This window comes from Atractosteus spatula, chromosome 11 (assembly GCF_055471065.1).
Source record: "Atractosteus spatula isolate fAtrSpa1 chromosome 11, fAtrSpa1.hap1, whole genome shotgun sequence".
Classification (NCBI taxonomy): Eukaryota; Metazoa; Chordata; class Actinopteri; order Semionotiformes; family Lepisosteidae; genus Atractosteus; species Atractosteus spatula.
In genome coordinates, this window is record NC_142716.1 from 34,292,924 (window position 1) to 34,309,186 (window position 16,263).

General features: G+C 44.8%; 1 long non-coding RNA gene across 1 annotated transcript; it reads left to right on the forward strand.

Annotated features, from left to right (window-relative positions):
* Positions 1 to 8,632: 8,632 nt before the first annotated feature.
* Positions 8,633 to 13,951, forward strand: LOC148823909 (uncharacterized). Its single transcript, XR_016093776.1, has 3 exons — positions 8,633 to 8,707; positions 11,003 to 11,046; positions 12,460 to 13,951. It is a non-coding gene; the product is annotated as an uncharacterized LOC148823909 (long non-coding RNA).
* The last annotated feature ends 2,312 nt before the right edge of the window (positions 13,952 to 16,263 follow it).

Consider the following 16,263-nt stretch of genomic DNA (forward strand, 5'->3'; position numbering starts at 1 on the left):
AACACCTTGCCTAGCCATGTACACACAAAACTAACCAAAGAGCAGATGCTTGTATAATTGCTAATTTTATGCTCATTTGATAATTTTGTGTGTATTTGTGTTGTTTCTTTGAATTAAATCTTACATTATATGTCTGTCTTATTGGATTTCCTCTGGCTCACTCTGCCCCCTTTATTCATTTTCCCTTTTCATTACGGCCGAGCTCTATCCTGGTTTGCTACAGCGTGTTGAATGTCAGCCAGGGAGGAGGGAGTTTTGAACAATAAGTAGGTGACTAGTATAAAACAATTTTGTCCTGGTGTTGAGAGAATACTGTTAAAGCATTTGGCTGTAAATCCTACCCATGCACCTAATCTGTGCTGTCAGACACTACCCCCCAGTATATCAAACCCCCCCCCCAAAACATTCTCCAAGCCACTTCTCAGATGAGGTATGTCAGAGGAGGGGCCATGAGCACAGAAATCAGATTTAATGCGGGCTGTGTAGTTTGTTTTTTCCTCAGGAAATATCTGCCTAAATTAGTACATTCTGATTAGGGGCTGCAAACTCCCATTTATAACATGTAATAAATAAACAAAACATTGACAGGGTGTAAATAACCTGGAAGGAACCGATCTTTACTAACAAATGATTACCTGTTAATTAATGTCATTCTGGGTTGTGTATAAGTGTTTTTAATGGACACTTGAGCATTAATAGTGTTACAGCATGAGGTGTGTCCTAAACTAACATTTGCCATTTCCATTGTTTTGCATATCGCTCAAGGCTTGAATAGAGACTGGGAACACGGAGTAGATTCTGTTTGCACTCTGCCCAGAGTGTAGGTGAGCTCTCAGCCAGGTAAACACATGATCAGAGGGGATTTTCTGGTGCTTTACTCTGGTTAGTTAGCTTCTCGGTAGACCAACAGATGCTGCAAGCGCTGTAGACCACAGCACAAAAGACAAACACAGAGAGGACTGAAGCCAAAGAAAGTCGGAGAGACAGAAGGAAGAAGGAACACCATCACTTTCCTCTTCCTCTAGGTCTGAGCCAGGCGAGAGGATCTTGTCATGATCAGTCCTGTAGACCAGATTCTGGATGAGTAATTCGAACTCTGTTATAGAGAGCTTGCTGTCCTGGTTTGGATGGGAAATTCCAATTACCTTTCTTGTGGAATCCTCTGATTAAGGGCATTCTCTCCCATTGGGTGATGCATTTTCACAACAGGGCGATAAATCCTCACCCGCTTTTGGGCATCCATGCTGTAGGAAGATTTGGGTCGTATTCTTTTCCTTAAGGCACAGGGTTTTGTATTTCTCTTAATGTCCTGTCAAGGTGTTGCATAGTGTTTCTGTTTTACTGGAGTGGAATTTAGTATTCCTATGTCTGCAGGGCTCTGAAATGCATAGTTTTGTACATCGTGTAACCTTTAATATTGTATATTGTGTAATATTTTGTGTTTAGTTGTCCTATCTTCAAGATTTCTTTGTCATGTTTGTCAAGCTTGGCCATGTTTTCAATTTGTCTATAGGCGTAGCTGTGCCAAAACTCCTATGCCTCAAATTGTTACAGTAGCTTGTTTCACATTTATTGTGTGTCAGCTGTAACAACCTACCTAAAGTGTTACAGTGAATTCTTTTTGTCTCTACTGTCATACTTATAGTTTTAAATTAAATATTGATCTGTTATCATTAAGCTTTATAATTAAATTAATCATTTATAGAATAGCTGTACTTTTCCCCACATTATGAAGAATTGTTGAAAATTAGCAAGTATTTGATTTGTGAATTACTTAATTACTACTTTTACTACTTCAGGATGGTTTCATTAGCATGACTTGACTAATTTGTCTACCGATTTTGTACTGAAAACCAGAAAAGTTAGTGAGTCATTCAAATTCACCGGTGAATTCAGCAAGAGCATATTAAACAGCTAGTTGCACTGATTCAAAAACTTGGCATAAGTCCCACTGATACTTCAGTTATCAGCACTGAAAACGGTTTCTTTAATTTTCAGTTAGTTCAGTTCACTGTTACAAGCCTTGTACACGCATGGGACACACAAACATTTTTCAGAGTCCTCTGGTTGAAGCACATGCAGTCTGTCTGCTTAATCGATCGTTTGTGGCGCGAGTCTACTGCTCTTCACCCTGAAGGATCTCAAAGATATAGAGACCCGCTTCCCTCACTGCTAGAGTGTGGCCCCACCAGCAGCTCCACTGCAGATTAGGTTGAGAAGGGAGACATCGCTTCACTATTTACATGAAGGTGGAACTGAGTGGGTCTGTACTCTGACAAGTAGCGCCAGGAGCTCTTTAATGACCAAGTAGCCAGATTCTTGGGAGGCACGGAGGCGCAGTGGTTAGCATTGCTGCCTCGCAGCCTGGTGCCCTGGATTCAGTCCTGGACCTGCGGTGCTGTCTGTGTGGAGTTTGTATGTTCTCCTCGTTTGCATGGGTTTCCTCCGGGTCCTCTGGTTTCCTCCCACAATCCAAAAACATACTGGGAAGTTAACTGGCTCCTGGGAAAATTGTCCCTAGGTGTGAGGCTGTGGGTGTCTGTGTCTGTGTGTCAGCCCTGCGATGGACTGGAGTCCTGTCCAGGCTGTACCCTGCCTTGTGCCCATTGCTCGCCGGGATAGGTGCTGGCTTCCTCGCGACTCTGAATCGGAAGAAATAGTTAGAAAATGGATGGATAGTCCGAATGGCTGGATAGGTTTAACATGTGATGCACAGTGTCCCCAGTCACCATACTGGGGAATTGGTTTAGAAATTCCAGAACAGAGGGAAGGGTGCCACCTACTGGTCCACCACCGACACTTCCAGCACCAAAGTGGTTTAACTTGAAGGACTCAGACCCCAGTACTGACCAGGGCCAGCCCTGCACAGCTTCTTAGACCGGATGAGACCTGGCTGCAAGGTGACAAAGGCTTTTGTTTGTTTTCACGTCCGCACTGTGAAAAGGTGAGTTAACATGAGAGAGCGCAGACGAGGCTCTCGCCTGTGACACTTCAGTTTCCTGCATGAAGGCGTCCGCTGACTCAAGCACGTGTAACCTGCTTGACGCCACAGCCTGGGAATCCTACTCACGTCTTTTAGAATTTGCTTTTCACCAAATGTTCCTCCCCTGGCATCTCAGCATGAGCTGCCAACTGCTCGGCCGGCCTTGTCCCTTGTCCCAGCACAGAGGGAACTGCACCTGGGAGCTCTCTCTCCTCCGACATGTGGGCCGTTAGGTCCTTGCTGTTGGTCGTGCTGAGAGCTCCATGGTGCCTTGAGCTGTGCTAACGCCAATGGAAGCACAGTTTGGTCTCTCCCTGCTGGTGCTGAAAGCTTACAGCCAGGGTTTCTCCAGTGCACAGCACACTGCACTCAGCCCTGCTGACTCAGGCCCAGTAGGCTGTGAGGGCGCACAGTCAGTTCTGCTCTGCTGCTCCGGGGAATCCCGGTCACAGTCAGCTCATGACTAATGACGGCACAGTCTGGACTGCAGGGCTCAGCCGCTATTGGCACTGAATCAGAGCACTGCCAAGCCTTGCAGCCCAGGCTTCCCTGCCACAAGCCTGCTGTAGGCCATCGCGCTCCAAACTCTTTTCACCTGTACCAGTTCTCAGATTCTGAGCAACACCCACACAGGTCTTCGATGGCGAGGGTTTTGCCTTTGATTCAGCTGAAGGAGTATTTGAAAAATAATTTCATAAAAAGCCATGCTATCTCTTAAAAGCCACCACACATTGTCCTATAATCATTTTTTTGTAACCCGCTCTGAGAAATCACCTTAAGCAGCTTACAGGCCTTACAGTAAATGTACTGTTTTTTTTTGCAATTCTGTCGTTTGAGTGGGGGGGGGGAATGGAATTGAAGTTTGACAGAATTTAAAGTGTTTTGCACCCACATACTGTACATACGGGGTCTAGAGATGAAAGTTTCAGTTTGGTTCTCTCTGTGTGACCTGAGCATACCCTGATATTCTCCTCTCTCTCTCTCACTTTCGCTGGAAGTGAAATCAACCTGGCGCCTCCGAAATCAAGATCTGCTGTCAAAACAGAAAAGCTCGAGCGGCAGCAGGAGCTCACGGCACCAGAGAGCTGCTGTCCCCCACAGCACCTCGTACCTGTGAGCTTCACGAGAGCCAGCCGCACCCCTGTCTCCTCTCCCTAAACTGTTTACACCCCTCTTACCACGGAAAATACAGAGTGCTTTCATTCTGTTCCCCTCTCCCCTTTGAGCTATACTACGTGTAAAGTACATTTAAAGCGTATAAACGAGGCTTTTTGCACGGCAGGGCTGGGTGAAGGGTGTCCTGGCACTCCCCTCAGTGGCCCCGGGTTCGATTCCCACAGAGGGTAGAAACAGGCTCTACCGTCAGACCTTTCCAAACAGGCTGTTTGGGTCAAGTGGCCCTCTCTCGTTTGTAACCTTTCTTAAGTGAGTTCCCCTTCTGTGTGTAAAACCACTCTGGGATCCTTCAGGAGGAAAATGTATTACTATTTTTACCATTGCTATTATTATTATTATTACTATTACTATTAAATGTTTGTGGATAAGTAAAAGAGCATTTCTAGACTGTGTTGAACATTTTGTGCTGAAGTGCAGTTATGCATTCTTCAGCGGGCTGCCCATCCTTCTGGGGGTGACCTTTACTCTGTGATTAGAGTCTTTCACAGTGTTGAGGCCTGAGGTGGATTTGAAGCAGTGACTGAGGGTAGAAGCCTGCGAGTCTAAGTTTATGACAGGAGATGTTTGCACACCAGAGCTGTTTCCAGATGAACTGCCTGACAAATACAACACACGCTCAGGATGCCACCAACTACAAAACAACAGAACCCTTGGGAGGATCTCTGAACTAGTGCCAGTACTGCTCTAAAGGGGCATCTCCCTGTTTAACAACTACAGGCTCGTCTGCTTGTTCAGTGGGCCAACCTGCTGGAATCAGATTCATTGGGAAACACTTAGTTCTCACCACACTCCTCTGGTGAAGAGCATAAAGCTGATGCAGTTTTGACTCCAAACCACAGCAGAGATGCAGCAGGAGGTTTTCAGCACATGGAATGCCACTTCCCAATATCACGCCTGACCTCTGGTTGAGCAACCAACAGTAAGAAACAATGCAACAGGGGATGCCTGGGAAACTGGCTTCTTCCCCTGCCCGTGTCCAGACTAGAGGTCCTCAAACCGCAAAGCTGGCGTTTCCATTTGAAATGAAATCAAACTGCAAATGACTGAGGTGTGGTTACGTCACAGTATTAAGAAATCCTATTGAAAAGGAAAATGTTGGAATACACTGATACCTTGCATGTGGTTTCCTTTCCTAAACAGTAAACCAGCACAACTTGCAAATCTTTAACTGTGTTTTTTTTTCGTGACTTGCACCAGTGTGGTATGACTTATTACACACTTTGAACTAGTTTCTGTGCAGTTTGAGACAAAACAAACAGTGAATGTGTGAAAAAGTGAATAACGATGTTGCTATTTGGTGCATTACTATGTATACACCGAAATACTTTTTTTCCATTGGACTTTACATGCTGGTTTCTCTACAAAAATGCACACAATGCAGTCTCCCTTCTCTTTTCAGCTGTGGCTTACCATTCTGAAATGCCATCCCTCTGTACTGCTTTCAAACCAACAGCAGAGGATATTATTCCCAGCTGTTTCCCACAGAAGTGAATATGACAGTTAATGGGTGCCACACCTCTCAAGATCCCATGGGATGCTGCTCCTTTAGAGTGAGAGATGTCTAGGACTTTTCTTTTTTCTAATTGAGGAACAAAGGCCTGAGGTGATTACTGGTAAGCGTTCTTCAGTTCTCCTATGGCATCAGAGGTAAAATGTGAAGAACATATGAATGCTACAAACACTGGGTCACTAGATTCTTTTAGGCCCATTTGGTTGCTAGGTGTACTGATCCAAGGATCCTATCCATACATTACTTGAAGTTTTACAGGGAACCAGGGTCATGAAATATAGAAGAAAATCAGGAATATACCCAAGGTAAAACTTTGACTTCCCTAAGCCAAGCACATACTGTATGGTTCAATATCGCAGAGTCTAGACTTTCCCCTTCCCAACCCGAAAGTCTGAATCCAGTTGTGGACTCAGGCCAACCATGCCTGATTCCTGGAGCAGTAGGTCTGGATGGCCAACCATGTCTGTTTACTACAGCACCAGTTCTGAATGGCCAACCATGCCTGATTACTGTGGTTGTTCCTCTGATTGTCTCGTGGTGACCATGATCTGTACCAATTTGCATGACATGATATCTGTGTATGCATGCCTGCAGGTGTGACTGAATCTCGTTTATTTTTTATTTAAATTATCTATTGCTTTTTGTTACCAGACCACCCAGTCTGGTACTATTGCTACTGTTTTGGGTATCAAAAGCATTACAATATAGTCTGTGCAAACTAGCAAACACAAAGTAATTAGTGAGGAAGAATAAATCATTTTGAGTACTTCACTTCACAAGTTCTTTAATGGTTTACGTGTTGTCCTTTGGAGTTGTCCATTTGAGATCTAGCTATATGCCAAGATAAAAAAAGCAAATGTTAATTAGTATACATCTGTGATTATTAACATGAACATTTATGTGAGAAAAAATTACCAAAATGAAATGCAATCTGTATCAAGTTTTTAAGGTTTTAACAGCTTTTATTTTGGATCTTCCATTCATTAACAGAAAGCCTGGCCAGTTCCTAGACAGGAGACCTCCTGGGAAAAACTAAGGTTGCTGCTGGAAGAGGTGTTAGTGGGGCAAGTGGGGGGCGCTCACCCTGCGGTCTATGTGGGTCCTTATGCCCAATATAGTGACAGGGACACTATACTGTAAAAAGGTGCCATTCTTTGGATGAGATGTAAAACCGGGGTCTTGACTCTCTGTGGTCATTAAAAATCCCAGGGCGTTTCTTGAAAAGAGTAGGGGTGTAACCATGGTGTCCTGGCCAAATTTCCCATTGGCCCTTACCAATCATGGGCTCCTAGTAAACCCCATCTATGAACTGGCTTCATCACTCTGCTCTCCTCCCCACTGAGAGCTGGTGTGGGGTGAGAGTACTGGAGCATCATCCAGGTAGATGCTGCACACTGGTGGTGGTGGAGGGGAGTCCCCATTACCTGTAAAGCGCTTTGAATGGAGTGTCCAGAAAAGAGCTATATAAGTGTAAGCTATTATTGTTGTTATTATTATTATTATTATTAAGTGTGAGATTACAGTAAAATTAATTTCACAGATAAAACCCACCACTGACAGAGAATATAAGGAGTCAGTTAAGCCAAGCTTGCTCCTTATTGATCTGTCTGTTTCTTAAAAGCTCCCACAGAGTCACCTTCAACGCCGGGTTTTCCAGACTTTCACGCCTCCTGGCTCTTTCGGGAGTGTCTGCTGTACTGAGTCTTCATCTTGCGCTGCTGCTGGTCCTGAAGAATCAGCAGAGAGCAGAGAGAACAGAGTGAAAAACATTGGCCAGTGTCTTTCGTGATCCATAATACCTGAATCACATCCCTGTGCAATCTGTTCTCTTCCAGGAGGCAGTGCGATCGCGCTTTTCCTTCAGAACAGGAATGAGTCTGCTTGCTCTCCTTCCTCCTGCCTTTCCAAGCAGAAATGTCCATGTTGTAGCACAGTGACCACATCTGTGCTTTAAAAAAAAACTATTTTTTAAATTCTAGAGCATAGTCCAACATGTGCAATGGATTGTTCTTTCTCTCAGGAGATTGAAAACAGAAATTGCAAGCAGCCTGGACTTTAAAAGAAAGGGCGTTTTTCTTCACGTTTTAATTTTTTACTGGCTGTTTTATCTTTCGTGCTGCTGTTTGCCTCTATGCATAAACCTCATTTTCTGCGTCTCAAAAGATCAACCTGAAAGGTCAAACTAACCAGAAGTCCACTGCAGGAGCTCCGAATTGCTATTTATGCTGCCTATTCTGTTCCGTTAGGACGGTTAAGGCCCAGCGGTTGTGCCGATGGCCCTGTTTACAACACAAACACCCAGAGCCCAGAATGCCTGTCTCAGCGTCGCAGTCCCTTCAGATTAGAAACATGCCAATTCATATAAAGAAAAATGGATGAACAATTACAATAAATTAAAAAAAAAACTGTCAAGAATGTACATCTGGGAATTTGTTTTCACGGTGAAAAACAAGTGAAATTTAAGAGAAAAGAAAAAAAAGATTCAAAAGAATCAGAAACCAATACAAGCTGCTGACTCATTTCCAGCTTGGAGCCCATGTAAAGATGAAAAAGATAACAACGGCCCCTGAAACAATAAAATTCAAACTGTAGGAGTGTTGGGTAATTTCTGACCTTCGTAAATTAACGCAGAGAGAGAAAACTAGTCAGCTACTGCTGTTCATACGGCTTTGACTCAGTTTCCTGGCCTGAGCTTCTAGCCGCCTACCTTACAGTAGTGCCATATATGCGCTTTGTAGAAGAGTGATTTCTCTTATCGGCACCCAGTTACGACCTCTTGAAAGAAAATTGAGTAGAATGATCACCGCACCCCTCCCACATCCTGTGATTTCCACATCCCCTTCTTCCCCCCCTCCCCCCCACCTCCGTGACATTCAGGGAGCGAAGCAGAGGAGCCTTATTATTGTGCACCTTTGAAATGTGCCGAAATCTGAAACAGGGTGACGTAATGCGTTTGTATGGTGCGCGTCTTCTCGACAGCCGGGGACGCGAGAGTTACTGGCGAACTCCGACAGTCGGTCTTTTGGCGGCGGTTTGAGGTGGGTTTACCGAGGTGTTAAAAGTGAGGTGGGATCAGGGCTTTTAAAATAGCAGATTTCAAAGAACTTTTGAGGTCCGACCCCGATTAACGCAAATCTAGTCGCTACCACTACTTGACATCTTTCCTCCTGTTGCAGAAAGTAAATCTGAAACCACCAGAGAGTTATTTAGTATAACCCAATCTGGGAGTTGTATCGGAATTAATACTGCAAAGCGGCGGTTAACAGCATGTTTTTTTTTCTTAGGCACAGACTAACTGTACTTGTAAATGCTGGGAATTCGCACTTTTTGTGAAGTCAACAACTGTAACGCGCGAATTATTAACCTGGAGTGTCGGTAATGAAATGTCGTTATATAGGGCTTCGAAATTCGTTGAAGCTTTTGGTCTACAAAAGAAAAAATGTACATTTTCACATTACGGGTGCCTTTCACTAGAGATGGACGAAGAACAGGCACAAGGAAGTTTGAATCGAACGACGAAAACAACAAAGTGTGCATTAACTAACGCAAAAGAGATTAATCGATGTTTACATTGTTGCTATTCTGTGAGTCTCCAGTAGGAATTGTAGTTTTACACGCAACCGTGAAAGGTTAGGCTTGTCATAAAAACACTGCTGACTCAGCTCGAAGCAAACGAAAGTCCCAGTTAGTTAAATCTGCATACTACCTTTGAAGTTGAAATGTACCGATTATGCTCTTATCATTTGTAGCTCAAAAACAGAACAACACGATAATCTTTTGTTTTTTCCCCCCAAACACATTAGGTAGGCATCTTTCTAAATTATTCAGTGCTGTATATTAACATTGATTTCTAGAAATAATACAATTCAAAATGAGTAAGCTCACATCACTTCCCAGTAAAACACAGAAAATCTCTCTTTTGCTAGAAAAAACATTCTGCACTCTAGATGGGGTTTCCCAGCTAGGAACGTTTTATTGTCTTTTTTATGTTAAGGTACTAAAAGACCATGTCATGTTTTTTTTTTTTAATTAAACTTGTCTCTTTCATCCTTTGAAAATCTGTTTGACAAAATGTGTTGGCATTACAGTAGTTCTCAGTCACTGAGTGCCACGAGAATGAGGGATGGGTGTGACATCTGTCACCACAGTGCGGCTTTTCTCTAGAATCTGGGACCAGGGCGTCAGTGCTGCTTCGGTCTAAGTACTCCTTAGGGAGATACAGAGACCCGCTACCCGAATATAATCGAAATCGATATAATCAATACAATAGTTGCTATAAACACCATAGCCCTCACTACGATAATACAATAAAGTACAATGCACAAGTCACGGATAATACCATACATCATAAAAAATTCACAGCTGGCACTTAGCAATAGCAAGAGAAACCGCGAAAAAAATCAGAAAGAACAGCCTAATAACGTGGTTACGATTTTTGAAGTAGGATGCAATTATTATGTTGACTTCACAATCAGGATTATACTTTCATAATTGCTTGAAATAATTAAAAAACCCGTAGCACTAAAATCGCGGTAGACTTACAGTACAACGCGGTTTTGTGGTATTCGTGTGTTTGTGGGAAAAGAAGACAGCTGGGACTTCTTTATGGCGTCTTTCTGTTTCTGAATGGCGTACGTGATGTGTGACGCCCAACGGATGATTTTTCTTTCATCCTCCATGATCTTTTCTGTAACTGTTCTGATACAGTACACGTACAGAGACAGGCGCTGAGATGCCAGCAAAATAATCTCTTCCAGTACTTGTTTTAATGTCTCTCTGTACTCGTCTGCACCAGGCGGCTGTGAAGAGCCGCGACAGGCCGCTGGGGGGCTCCTGTAGCTCGAGGTCTTGGTTCGCTGTGTCCCTGTGTCGGTCCTGCGACCAGGACATTGTCCAGCTGTCGGCGGTTTGTGTTGCTTCTGTGCCTGGCGTGAATGCTGAGAACAATTCACGTACTACTCCTTGTGTGCACTCTCTACATGTTATGCCCCCCCCGTGTAATGACTCTTAACGATTTTCTTACCGATATTTACAATCTTCAGCGTATTTACGTTAGTTATTGTCAGTCAAGCATTTTCCCATGTCAAATCATCTTGTGTACTGAACAAAACGCAAGCTCATACGTGTGCAGCAACACAACTCGTCTTTATTTTACAAAGTGTAATCCCACCCCATAAAATAAAATAATGGAAGGTAACGGTGTAAACAACGTTTTATTTTAAACTTTTTTTTTGTCCGCATTCTCACAATTTTTGCTTCAACAAATGTAACCTGGATGTTTTTTTTCCCCCTTTGGAAACCTTTCACAAATGAACTAAAAACACATGATCCAGGGCTGTCTACCCAACGTAAGAAGACCTACCAACACAAGCGAAATGTAAGTATAAAATGATGCATGCTGTTATAAAGCCCTAAACCACTGTTTAAAGACCGGTACCAGTTTGTCACCTGTAACTTCTGAAGAAAAGGCCATGGCTGTTGAAGACAATAACCTAAATGACTGATCAGTGGGTAACATTCATTTTATAGAGCAGTTACTTATGACACTGAAGCTTCCTTTCCTGCGCTAGTTTGCTTTGCTTGTTGAGTGCATCAGCTTCTCAGTTTTGATTTCAACCAGAGCTCAGAGGGCCGAGGGAACTCTGTGAAATGCCGTCTTCGCCGCCGAGCAGCCGAACGGTACGCAGAGCGCCCAGACTCGTCCACGTTTCAGCCCCGGCTGGTGGCCGTCCTGGAATCGTTTTTGTAAAGGGAAAAAAAAACCCAAGGCATTTCCCTCCCCACAGTGTTGATTCTGTCCTGCCTTTCTTATCTGGTTGAAGTGTGAACATGCATTTTAATTAATGGAGTTTTACACAGCCGTTCAAGAGGAAGTCGGCGTCCAGACCCGCCTACCTACAGGGAAATGTCACGCTTCTCGCTCTGCGCGTTTCGCTTTCGCATTCCTCCCCTCCGCCCTTGCAGGCAGGTGAGTTATTCCAGTGCGGCTCACTGCGGCTCGAATCACGCCTCTGCGCTGTCTTAACTAGGGTTTGACCGGACTACTGAATTCGAACATTTTTTACAGCTCAGTACTGCATACCGAAACGTGCTGCATCTTGAACTACCCAGTCAGGTGGCTGAAGTGGAATCCCTCGGCGTTGTTCAGTAAACAGCTGGTCCTCTTGAGCGCTTCCTGTCAGGGCTAGAAACAACACGAGCTTGTTTCTCTTGCTGGTATCCAAGCTTATCGCATTCTTCCTGCCTTCCCATCGTCAGTCGCTTCCAGAGACAGCTGGCACGGATCCCTGGATTTACACGCCCCCCTTACTCCTCCGAACCCCATCTCCTCCACGAGGCCTGCCTCTGGCCCCTCGTCCCTCCTGCGGGTCCTGTTCTGAATTTCCATGGCCCCGCGCTGAGCTGTTCCGCTGACCCCTGTGTCCGTCCCCTTGTCCTTTCAGTGCCTTCAGAAGAGTCCCGATCGGAATCCCTCCTCTGAAGGGAGCTCCGGCCCTTTTGTATTTTAGTTGATTTCGTGCACCTGCCCCCTGTTTAATCCGTCTTTATTTAAGCCTGGCGCTCTCGCTATTCCTGGCTCAGCACTGGGAGACGGACGCCCGGAGGCCCGCCTATCATCAAGTCGCCCTTCGTCCGCGGCTTGACGGCATAGGCTTCATCACGGCGTCCTGACCATCAGAGTCCAGGGCTCGGATCGCCTGGGCTCGTTATGCTGTTTTTTATCTTCCTGGTTCCCTGTCCCTGTTCCGGATTTTAACTGTGTCTGTTTCGTCTTGGTTGGATCCCCCAGGTTTGGACTTTGGACTGCACCCCGAATTCCCCCCTTTTGGACTCCCTGGCCCTGTTTGCCATCGCCACGCCCCCCCGAGCACCGGATCACCATAGTCACGCCCCCCTGTCTGTCAACCCGTCCTGATCCTCTTCGTCTCCTCCCCTGATGTCCTTCTCCACCTACTTCCGGATCAGACCGTCTGCATAGGGTCCTGAGCTCCGCTTCGCGGGAGGTACAAGAACAAAAGGAAAAGTCCCAGCAAGAGGAGGCTGTGAGCTCCGTCCAGCTCATGCGGTTGCTAGGGACAGACGGATCTGACAAAGGCTTCCAGTAACGACACAAACTGCAGCTTGCTGGTGCTGCCCATCGATTTCTGTCTCCGTCCCACCTTGGTTGTTTCCCAGAATACACCACTTCACGCGTTGGTGTTGTGCTTGTAGTTTCTGAGTCTCGTACATGAGCTCGGGATGATTACCTTGATCAGGGACTTCCTTCTTGAGCCACAAATGTAGTTTTCCTCTGAGGACTGTACTTAATCATCCCATTCTGTTACTTCAAATACACATATACAGTATGCAGTACAGTGGTGATGTCTTTATTCTTATATACTGTATGTATGTACACTCTTGAGCAGGCAAGTCGCTTCTAGAGGTTACTATTGTCCTGCATGGATAGTGATGTCAGTCTGAGTGTGCTGGCAGCCCAGTAGGTCCTCATGTATGGCACAGTAAATTTATAATAACGGGAGAATGTGGAGGGGCCAGTGAAATCAGTTCAGGTTAATTGTGTCTTCAATTTGTTGGTTTCTCTTGACACTCAGGAATTTGTATTCTTTAAAATATTTTAAAGTGCATTCTTCCTCCTGGCTGAAGGAAACCATCATGCATCCTATGATAGTTTTTTCAGGCAACACACACTCACTCTAAGACTCTACAGCTTTCTTTATATAAGGATGATAGTGACTGCCATCACAATACGAGGACAACTCCCTAAACAATTTTCATAAATTGTAATGCATTTCTAAATGGGAAACTGCTCCACAGGCATGCAGAGATCATCAACAGCAGGAGGATGCCTCTGTATTTTATTGTCCACTTTTACTATTAGAAAATGAAACAAAAAAAGGTGTTCAGAGAGATCAGCATACTGGCTGCTTTGTATTCAATTAACCAAAGCTGATTTTCAGGAACACTTGCAGAAGAAGGATCCATTTTCATGCCATGAGACTGAGAACTTCCTCTTCGCTGCACTCATCACGTTATTAAAGAGAGGATGTCAATCCTTTCAGCACTTAAGTATGCAATAATATTGTAGCGCCCACGTGGGGCGCTTTAACGGCTGCTCCGTCCCCTTTAGCCATGTGCACGCAAGGCGGGCTGGGAACAGCGCCTGAGGGGCGGGGCTTGGGGGCCGAACTGTATATAAGGGGGCGGGAACTGTGAGGCGGGCTCTTCCCTCGCGTGTCTGTATTAGTGTAAGTGCTGTGTTGTTGTCCCTGTGTGTGTGTACCTTTCCCCGGTTCTGGTTAATAAATGTGTTGTTCAACCTCTTTTCCTGAGTCCTACGCCTGCTCCATTCCGTACTGAACTCCGCGGTCATTACAATATGTATATATCAAGGACACTTTGATATTGTAACGCCAGGGGGTTCACGTGGGTATACGCCCTCGCCTCTGCCAACGCAGGTTGGCCCCCCACCATCGGGGACTCAAACCCGGGCCTCCGGCATCACTCAACAGGGACCCAGCCTCTTGAGCCAAAGGGAGATCTCCCTTCAGCCCAGCGGCTGCGGTCCCTGCTATTCACAGGGAAGGGCGGTGACGTCACCGCGCTGGTAAGCCGGCTCGCACAACCTGCAATGGTGGCCGTATGCGTTACACTCTCCCCCACTTAATTCGCCGAAGGGTTATCCCATCCCACTCTGACACCAATGCAGGTTGTTCGAGCCGACTTACCAGCGCGGTGACGTCACCGCCCTTCCCTGTGAATAGCAGGGACCGCAGCCGCTGGGCTGAAGGGAGATCTCCCTTTGGCTCAAGAGGCTGGGTCCCTGTTGAGTGATGCCGGAGGCCCGGGTTTGAGTCCCCGATGGTGGGGGGCCGACCTGAGGCAGCACAGGTGAAGGTACATACCCATGTGAACAATATTAGTGTTACAATAAGTGTTACAATATTATGGATGTATATTTCAGTTCAGATGTTAGGAACTGTTGTAATTTTTGTTATTGTAATCAAAATGAATGTATGTTTTTTTATCACTTGTAATATATTACCAGAGCATTAACAAAGAGCTGATAGAAAGTAAAACCTAATAATGATCAAATAATAGAAGTCAGATTGTTAATGAATACTTGGGTTTCAATAGTTTGTTATACAGTCATGAAGTATCATTTGTACTTGTAGTGTTGACAGCAAACATTTAGTAAAATTAAAAAACCCTGCTTTCTTTTTAACGCCATAATTCAGTCTAGAGAATAGGAAAACCTCCGTAAAAACCTTATGACTGTATATAGAAAACAAAAGATGAATTTTCTTCTAAGTTTCCCTGCTAGCTTTACACTTAATAAATTAAAGTCCCACATCAGTTACACTTGGTGTAACACTCTAACTAACCTAACGATGACAGAGACAGAGACGGAGAGGGGAGAAAAGGACGTGTTGCACTGGGACAGCCCAGCGAAATGCGATTTAAAAACTGCCAAACCTCTGCAGTTCAACTCCGTTTCAGTGCTCTCTTAACACCTCGGTTTCACTGTCATTCTTTCTCCTCCTTGTTTCAGGATGTACTGAATGAACTTGGGCCTTTGTATGCTAGCGATTACCCCAGATTAAGCACTTTTTACTACCAAATAAACACTGCACTCGTTTATAAGGCTGTCTGGCGGTTCCTTATCATTTTCAACGGTGGTTTCAAAGTTTTATAAGTCGGCGGACTTTGATACACAAATACGCAAACAAAAAGGAACTTCAATAAAGAGGGCCAATTCGAGACATCTCGATTTCAATCTCGATCCAGCCTCGATAGGATGAAACTCGAAAACATTTACAGTACTCCAAGAGAGGCTAATGTGCACTCATCCCGGTTTGAAGAGAGCTCATTAGGTGAATTAACTGGTTAGCAATGAGAATAAGTAGACCTACTGTTCGTTTCCAGTACTATGATAGTATGCCGCGTTTTCGTCGTTTATTTTACAGCGACAAACTTCGATTTAAAAAGCAATAACAGTCAGTGAATCTTCACTAATTCCCACTTTAGCAAACGTTACTCAGTGCTTTGGAGTAAGGGGTTTGCATCATCGCGAGTCTTGTATACATCTCCCGTTATCTCCCGTTAAAGGATACTGTCAGGACCTCTAGTTCAGCAACGCCAGGCGTGAAATGTGAATTACAGGAGTAATCAGAGTCACCTGTAATCGGTACTTGGGAGGCAGGCGATGCAAAACTCGCAGAGGCCGTAATGTTCAGTGAAAAGCAGGAGGTCGTGTACTGAATTGGGAATGAAGTGGGCCGAAGCCGAACCCGAACCTGAGGTCTGGCTTAACTGCATGGCACGTGACAACACACGCCGACTGCGCGGGACGGTTCCGTTGGTAAATTGTTTTTAAAACCTTATACGTCTCTGTTTAATTATGTATTTTTTATGTTATACGGTTTATTAAGCGGAGCTGACGCCCAGGAGAACAATGCAGACCATTTTCTAAGGTAACTTTTCATAGGCTTACCACACGTCTGGATTTTCCTGGATATGTCCGCCATTTAGCTCCTTAAATCTGCCGAGGAGAAGTTTTCAGATAATCTTACAATGTCCAGAACTTTTCCCTTAT